The sequence below is a fragment of the Erpetoichthys calabaricus genome, chromosome 14 (assembly GCF_900747795.2).
Source record: "Erpetoichthys calabaricus chromosome 14, fErpCal1.3, whole genome shotgun sequence".
Lineage (NCBI taxonomy): Eukaryota > Metazoa > Chordata > Cladistia > Polypteriformes > Polypteridae > Erpetoichthys > Erpetoichthys calabaricus.
In genome coordinates this window covers 47,945,683-47,955,855 of record NC_041407.2, presented here as the reverse complement: position 1 = coordinate 47,955,855, position 10,173 = coordinate 47,945,683, and the positions used below count along the sequence as shown (strand labels likewise).

At 37.7% G+C, this 10,173-nt stretch overlaps 1 protein-coding gene across 1 annotated transcript in view; it reads left to right on the top strand.

Moving 5' to 3' along the window:
- The first annotated feature begins 842 nt into the window (after positions 1–842).
- col16a1 (collagen, type XVI, alpha 1) overlaps positions 843–10,173 on the top strand; it is a 346,728-nt gene continuing 337,397 nt past the window's right edge. The window contains exon 1 of the mRNA XM_051936205.1: positions 843–1,062. The gene's annotated coding sequence lies outside the window, so the exon portion shown is untranslated. The remainder of the gene's footprint in view (positions 1,063–10,173) is intronic.

The window sequence follows — 10,173 nt, the reverse complement described above, 5'->3', positions numbered from 1 at the left end:
TGACAAAAATGGCACATTACGTCTGCCAGTACTTTGCTGCATCCTTCTGGGAGGATTCCTTTTTTTTTCCTTTTTAAATTTCAGTTTTGGCTCTTAATCCAAAAATCTCAGCCAGGAAAGATGGAATAGAAAAGGGCTGGATTTCAAAGCAAACCACTGACATATTGGTCACTGCAGTTAAGGATCAAACCGTGAAAATTTACTAAAAATGCAAACTGTTCTTATTGGTTTCAAAACCATGAATAACAGCATATTTGATTTAGTATTTATGTGATCAATTTATTTATTTAGTAGAATTTACACAAAAATACATTGCCCAATGAATTTTGGAAGATATTACAAATCATTACTTCACTTTAAGCACATATAATCTAGTATCAACTGTATTATTTCATTCATAGATTGGCGTAAGAAAACGAGTCTGGTGGCAAAAATCTGGTAATAACGTTGGAAACTGATCTATCTATCTATCTATCTATCTATCTATCTATCTATCTATCTATCTATCTATCTATCTATCTATCTATCTATCTATCTATCTATCTATCTGAGTGACCAACCCCTAATTACTATGCCTAAGCATTATTCAGAGATACCTCAAAATTAACTTTAACTCTTCGAACCTCGGAACTTAATTAAGTTCGTTAAATTCTATTACCATAAACCCTGAAACGGTTCAGTGCCTCCCTCTCTCCATTTTTGAACCCATGTGTCCCAGGTTTAGAGACACAGGGTGCCAGGTCTGTCCTGTAAAATTCAGAGGAAAGCGCCGCACGTATCCGTTGTCAGCCCGAGGTATATCCCACCGCCTGGCGGGGGGCGTGCGTATATAAAACGTGCCCCCTCACTAAAATAGTTGGAGAGCTGCGCAAGAAGTTTTTTTTCTCAGCTCTTGTAAGTTTTAGCTGTGGGGGGATAGAGTGCCTCCGTCCATTTTCCATTACGGGTCCAGGTGATGTCACAGAGTGCTGAGAAGGGAAGTCTGTGCTTTTCTCTTTTTTATCGCAAGACTGCGGAGTAAAGAGGTGCTGAAGCGGGGATCCCGAGAGACGCCTGGCCGCGGTACGTATCCCAGGCTCCCTCTGCTTCTGTGGAACGTGAACTTTTGCTCAAGAGAAAAAAAAAATCTATATATATATATATATATTATGTTATATATATATATATATTTTTTTTTTTTTTTGTTGTTTGTGAGAGCTTCGCTTTTGTTAAAGTGTGCGCTTAAGAATGTTGTTTTGCCGATAACTTTTGTTATGACTATTAAACTTAGGCTGCTACAGTCGCCTATATGTTTGGTTAAGTTCACAGTTAAAAGCATAAGGATTCTTGGCGACTATTTTTGTAATCTCGTCCGTAGTGTTTTGTCTGTTTCTTCGCGTTTGATGAATACTTCACATTTGGGAATTCCGAATGTTCTTTTAAAGCATCTGGAGAAGGCAGCGCTGATGACGGTGTCGGTCAGAGTGCAGTCATGGACTTAATGGATTCTGTCAGTGGTGTTCGGCTGCAATACCTACTGTTCTCCTTTGAAGGGAAGTGTGGCCTTTTTTGTTGTTGAGGGGCTGCAAACATAAAAAGTCATATTCCCTATTGCATTGTGTTTTAATTGTACATTCCGGGGATAGCCAGTTGTGGTAAATATACGAGATCATCCGAACGTCGTGGATGCGACCCCTGAAACCTCACTTCGACAAGATAATCATACTTTTCTCTTACTAAGGTGCAACTCTAGCAATGATTTGCAAAACTTTTAGGTGACCTATCATTGTTATCATTCATAATATCTACAAATTAATACCAGGTTGTTTAAAACGTAATCACAAGTCGTAATATTTACCTAAAGACCAGAATTCAGCAATTTTTAGTGTGTAGGCTTCCTCAGGACACTTACGGTTTTTCCACAGGCCTGTTTGAATAGTTTATGAACAAATCTAAACATGCGCAGTGTGTGTGTGTTATTTGGAGTGGGGGTTTGGGGGTTGGTTGTTAGTTGGGGAATGTGTGCTTGAGTGTGTCCTCTAAGTGCTGCTCCGTCCAGCGCCTTGCGCTCTTTGCTACAGGGTAGGATTGTGATTCCACCCGATCCCCAGAACTGGTTAAATCACATCCATGCAATGCATGAATTAGTAAACGTGCAGTGTCCGGGTGCAGTTGATAGTGCGCATTCCTTTCCATCGTCTTATGTTCATAAGATTGGTTTTGTGTCTCTGAAGAATTTAGAAAACTACGACTGAGGCAGTGAATGTACATGCATTCTGGTATGTGTAGTGCAGCTTTCATTTACTAAAGGCAACAAAGCGGTTTGAATCTAGCAGCTTCAGTTTAGCTAACATCATAAAATGCACTTTTTGTGTAAAAGGTCATTCACTTCTCAAAATCTAACTGATGATGAGCTCTGCTCCTGTTCTGCACCTATAAGCATAATTCACCAGGATGATTAAAGTTACAGAATACAGTATGACTTAACTTTCTTTTTACATTTTCAATGTGTGAAATTAACCTTGAGTGGTATAGTGAATAAATATGGCTCCATCAGAGCTACAGGAGACTGAGTGTGAATCCTGGCCAGTGCATTACATTTTTTATGTTTACTTTATCCAAGGCAATTTACAACATTTATGTTACAATAGGTTACATTTTTTTGTTTTTCCAATTGGAGCACAGGGAGGTCAACCGACTTGCTCATGATCATTAGCAGGATTTGAACCCACAACCTCAGGGTTTGAAGTTCAAAGCCTTAACTGCTACACCACACATTGTAAAGTTTACACAGTGCTACTGGTCCTCCAATTTTTATACCAAATGTGTGTATGTTAGATTGTTCTGTGTGATTGAGTGAGGTTATCAACAACAACAACATTTATATTTATAGGACATTTTCATACAAATGATGTAGCTCAAAGTGCTTTATAAGACAAAGAAAGAAAAAAGAAAAATATAAAAATAAGATTACGCAATACTAAGTAATAAAGAGTAAAGTAAGGTCCGATGGCCAGGAGGACAGAAAAAACAAAACAAAAACTCCAGAGGGCTGGAGAAAAAAAACCAAAATGTATAGGGTTTCCGAGGCCACGAGACCGCCCAGCCGCCACTGGGCAGACAGTAGGTTAAGGGTAGGCCCTGTGATGTACTGGTGCCCAGTCTAGGGTTGGCTCTTGCATTGTGCACAGCTCATTCAGGGATAGGCCCTGGCTCTCCATGACTCTGAACTGAATAAAAGGAGTCTATAAATAGATGGATGGCAATAACCTTTACCTGTTGTTTTACATCAGCAGGTGTTTGTCCAGTATTAGTCTTAGATTGATGTAAACTCCCAGATGCAACCAGTAAACTGTCACTGTGCAAATCATGGTTCATATTTTGAAGACCTATGCCTGTATAAAACATCACCCACTTTAAAAACATAACACTGAATGTTCAACCTGATTAAGATTGTGCTGAGTGAGTCTTTCACTGTGATTTGCCTTTTAGGGTGTTTACAATCTGGATATTGAAATGTACCCTTGTAAATTACATTTTTAGTTGTTTGTGATATTGGAGTAGGTGTTCATGCAGTTAACATACATTCACAGATCAGGTAGCAAGAGATAGATTAACATGAGTTCTTCTGAATTGTTATTGTTGACCAACGTACATAATAAGTTACATTTTGAGGTTTTCAAACTGATACTGATACTGGTTTGCACAGCTGTGATTTACATTTTAACATACTTGTGAGATGGTATCCGGTATTCACTCCTGAAATTTCCATTCTGAGGCATTCACAAAATTTCACTGCTGTACATGTGGGAATCACATTATGAGATTGCAGTGAGGATTGTTAGTGAGCCACACAGCTGCAAATTACATTTTGAGGTTTTCTTGACATGGATGACCTGGGTCTATACTAGGGAAACATTCACAGTAGTTGATAGTTAGGTCAACTGTATTTTTTGCTATTAGCAAATTTAATGTTTTAGCAAACACTGCTCGAATTGATTTTTAGGTTTTGATAAGGATTGATAGAGCTGAAAGTCTAGTGAAAAGTCATTCACATTTGAACACTTTTTATGCTGCCTGAACCTGTGAACAACCAACATAATTGTAAATAGAGGTAATCTGTTGAGAATTGGTGAAGAAGTCTTAAGTGTCAAAACAAACATTTTAAAGAGGTGTCTGCCTTTAAAGGCATTTATACACAAAGAGGGTAAAGCTATTGAAGATTGCCTTCACTTCCTCTACAGTATTTGGTGGTGCTGCCAGGACAGTAAAATTGTGATAAATGGATATATAATTTGCCCACCTCAAAATTGTGAGACTGGTAAGCTGATAAACTTCACAGAATACAGAAACAAGGCACTACATCATGGCAGTTTTTAAGGTTATTGATATTTTAACAGTCAATTTAATCCTTTTGAAGAAGAAGCCAGGCTGTGCCTCAGTTTAGATAATCCAGCTCTTAGATACAAATGTGATTGCTCATGTCTAAGAATATTGCCAGGAAAAAAAGGGCCAAGACAAAACCTAACATGAATTGTTAACATTTAACTTTATTATATCAGGATCGGTTCCAAAAATTCGCTCTTGTCAGCTTGCAGCACTTATCCATCACATGTGGGGTGTTGTCTTAATCAGTGCCCATTATCTTCTGGCATAGTCTTAATATCCAATGGGTAGAAGTTTTTTTTTGCATATTTAAGTTTCAAGTGGTTTCATTGTCATACCATCCATACACGGTATTGTAGCATACAGTGGCACAAAATAACATTTCTCATGTCTGCAATGCAACATATATATAAATAAAGACAACTGCAAGACAGTTAAAGAACTAAACTATAAATAGATAAATAAGTACATAAAAGAAAATAAGAACAATAGGTAAGTGAATAGATAGTAATCATTTAAATAGATAGTAATATGTAAGTAAATTATAACAACTAACAACTAATAATAAAAAAACAACAGCAGTGACAAGTTTAACAAATATACTGCATATAAATAAGCTACTAGGAGCAGATCTGAAGATAGAGAGACAGCACAGAGTTCAGAGTCCGGAGAGCCAAGGAGTAGAAGCTGTTGCAGAGCCTGGCCTAACTGGTGTAGATGCTATAGTATCTTCTGCCAGATGGAAGTGGGACAAGGAGACTGTGGAAGGGGTGGAAGTAGTCCTTAACAATGCTATAGGCATTGCAGACGCAACACTGTATAATAATGTTTTTAAAGGTGTGCAGAGCGGCCCCAATGATCTTTTCAACTGTGTGCACCTTATGGTCAGAGAAACTGCAGTTCCCAAACCAGACAGTCATGCAGCTGGTCAGAATGCTCACCATGGTACCACTGTAGAATGTGGTGAGGATGGGGTTGAGGAATGTTTGTCTTCTTCAGCCACTGAAGGAAGAGAAGATGTTTCTCTGCTTTCTTGGCTATGGTGGTGTTAATTGACCAAGTAGGGTCGGCTACCAGGTGCACACCATGAAATTTGGTGCTCTAGACCAATTCCAATAAAGAACCTTCAACGTGCAATGTCTGCACCTTAACAGACAGGTTGTTGCACTTGCAACAGCCTGCCAATTGTTTTATATCCATTTTTTAAGCTGACTCGTTGATTAAGAGACCCACCATCGTTGTAACATCCATAAACTTAATGATAGTATTAGTCAGAAGAATGAACAGAAGCGAGCTGAGTACAAAGCCCTTGATTGTACCAGTGCTCAGTGTGATGGTACCGTGGTGTCTCGTATTTCGAACGATTCTAACTTTGAATATTCCATTCTTTCTTTTGTCTCTGGTTCTGTTCTGCTGTTGTACTGTGCCAACTCGATAGTTGTATCCATAATAAGTGAATGAAGCCATGTCTCTGTAATCAGCAGAACACAACTGTCTTAGTCGCTGCAACTTGTAGCATCAGTTTGTCCATTTTATTTGCGAGGGTCTTTTGTGGGTAAGAAAAAAACTAGGAAGAGGCGTCTTGTGTGGTTGCCTCCGTAGCCTTGCCAGCACACCAGCCCTGCAGTCCTGCTTCTGCCTGGCTATGTCCGCCGAGATGTTGTGGAAGTGGAGAAACTCACCTGTGACAGTCCACTCGCTGCATAGTCTTATTTTTAGGAGATGGTGCAGGCTGTAGATGTTATTTGCCCAGCAGAATGTCATTATGACATCAACATGTTTGCTGTTCAAGTTTATCAAAATGGGTATTATTTAGGGTGTGGGAATGGATTAATTCACTTTCCATTATTTCTAAGGGGGAAAACTGATTCAGACTTCGAGCAATTCAGAATTCAAACAGCCTCCTGAAACAAATGAAGTTCGAAGTATGAGGCACCACTGTACTAGAGATGGTGTTTTTGACACAGACTATTTGGGGTCTCCCTGTCTGGAAGTCCATGATCCAGTTGCATAGGGAAGAGTTGTTACCTAGCAGGACCAACTTCCCTATGAGCTTCTGAGGTATGATAGTTTTGAAAGCTGAACTGAAGTCAGTAAAAAGTCTTCTAGCATATGTGTCTCTTTTGTTCAGAAGTGACAGTGCCAAATGAAGAGTAGATAATATGACATCATTATTGGAACAGTTCTGGTGACAGGCAAATGAGAGAGAGTCATGTGATGTGGTAAGTCCAGTTTTCAAGTGGCCCAAGACTAGCCTCTTAAGACACTTCTTGATGACAGATGTTAGAGCTATAAGCTGATACTCATTGAGGCACATTGAGGACTTCTTCAGAACAAGTATGATGGTGGTGATTTTGAGCACTTGGGGATGACTCCCTGCCTATGCTGAAAATGTCTGTAATGACATCTGTCAACTGGCTTGCACATTAGCACTTAGTCAGGTATGTTGTCTAGTCCAGTAGCTTTGCATGGGTTCACGTTCAACAAAGTCAGCAGTGGTCAAGGCACAGTACCTGTTCTTGCTGAGGAGAGATGAACGTCCTCGCAGGTACAGTATGTCATTCAGGGTATGTAGAAGTTATTTATAACATCTGGAAGGGAATTATCACTACTGCAGACAGGTGGTCTTGTCTTTTAGTCTATAATAGCTTAGATTCCCTGCCACATGCTCTTTGTGTCTCTGCTGTCCTGAAAGTGGCTGCGGATTTTCTTGCTGTACTCTGACTTAACTGCTTTGATGCCCTGAGATAGGTTTGCCCTTGCTGTATTGAGGTCTTCCTTGTCACCTTATCTAATGGCAGCAGTATGGATTTTTTAACAGTGCACATACCTCCATTGTCATCTAAAGTTTATGATTTGCATATGTTCTCATGGTCTTTGAGACAGTCACATTATCTATGCAGTTGTTAATGTAGCTAGTCACTAATGATACGTACTCCTCTAAGTAAATCTGATGACCATAGGTGGCAGCTGCTTCAAATATAGTCCATTCCATGGTTTAAACCATGTAAACAGTGTTCTGTATACATAATGGAAACATGATCAGAACAACTAAGATGTAGGTAGGGTATAGCTTTATAATCATTGCAGGAGTGTCCAGTTTGTTCTCTCCTCTGGTTTGAAAGTTTGCGTGTTGATCAAAGTTGGGGAGAACAGTCTTCATGTTCATGTGAATAAAATATCCAGTCACAATAATAAAACCACCAGAATGTGCAGTTTGTAGCTTTGTAACAGTTCTGTAAAGTACACTCAGCACTTCTTTAGAATTAACTCCTGGGGGGGGGGGGATGGATATAAATAAGAATAAAAATAATGGTAAACTTCCGTGACAAGTAAAAAGGACTTTATAGTTAAATATTACAGCACTGGAGAGCAGAGGAATATCCCACATCAGGGATATTATTATGCAGCCATGTTTTACTTAAGATAAAAATGGAACAGTCCCTTATCTCTTGCTGAAGTCATGCGTTTAACATCTACATCTCTAGACACCCTTTTCTTTTTAATGCCAAAAGCAAGAAATCTGCAGCAGAGACATGGAATGCTGTTTACAGTGTACCTTGCAGTGCATGCCCAGCTGTATACATGAAACAAACATCTAAAACTCTCATAGTATGTATAGAGGAACATTGCAATGCTGTCAGAAGGAAGGACTCACGATCTCTGGTATGTGCACATACAAGTTCAACCAGACACACATTTAGCTGGGACACACTTATTCCTCCACTCATTCCTCCTTTTTTTGAAGCCTTGCAGCATGCATTCGTATATTTTGGATTTACTTTATAAAAAGTGGAATGTATAACATTTTTTGTAATAAAAAATGAACTAAGGATAGTTTAAAAGTAGTTTATTGGAACACATTTTCTCAGCAAGTTGTGGACTGGATCGAGCATCATTTGATAAAACAAGGAAAACAGGACCACAAAGCCATTATTCTGTTAAGTTAGATTTTACTGTAAATTATAGGGGGAGTTTACTTAATATAGTAAACAAGTCAAATACTGTATAAACAAAAATATCTAATGCACTACTCATAATTTTTCTGAGTCATTTAACATCAATATTCTCAGCTTTTACAATGATCTATTTTTCATTCAGGGTTTAATTCTGAAATTTCATTTTTGTTCCCTTTAAGACTTCCTGGGATAAAGTTTACATGCACTTTAACTGCATAAATTTGGTTTCAGTAACTTTATCATGTTGTTTTTCTATCTCTTTGTATAGGAGAAAACTAGTCAAAGAGCAAATGTGCTTTGTTCAGTGTTTATCAGGAAATAGGAAGAAGGACTAATTGCCAGTATTCAGTGTGAGGAAGAGTTTATTCAAAATTTACTGCCATCAGTTTTCAGAAAGCCTCTGTCTGTCTGCCTCAAGTGCCAAATAAAACTGAAGCAAATGAAAACATACGGACAAGCAGAATGGAAATTTCTCAAATTCTGTTTACTACTTTTCTCTGGTTTCTTCATCAGTGGGACTGAGTACGCTCACCAAAATTATTGTCATTGAGAGGCCAGGAAAAAATAAACTCAAAATATAAAAGTTAAACTAACCTGTGGGCTGATGACCCCTGACTCCCTTTTTAATATATTATGTTTGCTGCAACAATCAGCCTTCTCTGGCTAAGAGAAAAAAAACTCTGATGAAGGCAATGGCATATATTGTTAAATGACATATTAAAACATATCAAGAATTGTTGCAGAGAATCATAAAATATTTTCAATGAGGTCCCTTAGCAAAAGGAACAATATGTTTCATTAGTACTTGTTTTGAGGAAGGGTATGGACATGTAAAGATGTCCTATTAGGTAGTCTTGCATCATACCCTATGTTGAACTTACACCAAGAATTTCAGGGAATCCTATATCTGAGACTGTCCATTCCTAAATTATAATTAAAGTAGATAGATAGATACATAAGGCTTTATTTGGCCTCAGGAGGAAATTTAACTTTTTACAAAAGTCCTATAAATAAATAAATAAATAATTAAATAAATACAAACTTTTTTGTCTGAACACACACCAGAATGACTATAAAGCAAGAAACTTAAAAAGAAAGAAAACTTCTGATTTGGCTATCACAGTCACAGTGAAGAATATGGTGGTAACTGGTCAGAGCTATTTTAAAGTCCTCAATGTCCATAATTTTATTGGGTCGTAGAGCATAGAATCCTTATGATGGTCCTCAAAGTAGTCTGAGATCATGACAGTAGAATCTAAGTAGAGAAATAGTATATGCATCTTCTTTCCATTTATGCATGAATTTGAATGCTTCCAATATAGAGATTCTAAGGGCAAGTCCATTTAATACTCAGCGTCACATAATTGTTTGTCCCACACCCAGTTGCATTTTTATTGATTCCCTTTTGAATATAATGCTTCTCAATGTGACTTTATATAAAATCCTAAAAAATCATGTTTTAAAATTACATTATATTTCTCCAGAGGTTCAGGAAAGGAATATAATGTATATGAAACAACCAAATATCTGAAAAAAATATATACATTCACTAACAATCTGTTTCTATTACTTTTTTATCTTGGTGCCAAAGAGCAGTGACGTGTTGCATGTTGGTTGAACAGAATTTCTCTATACTCTGTACATGTGATAATACTACTTCTACTATTATTAAATCATTTTAATGCCACAAATATCTGCTCTGGTTAATTCTGTAAATATTAAGGGTACACTCCTTTGGATAACTGTCAAAGACATTTGGACATCAAGCAGACATGAGGTAGGTGATAAAAATAGATTATAGCTTTTCTAGAATAACATCATAGTAATAATGATAAGAGACAAAACCCAA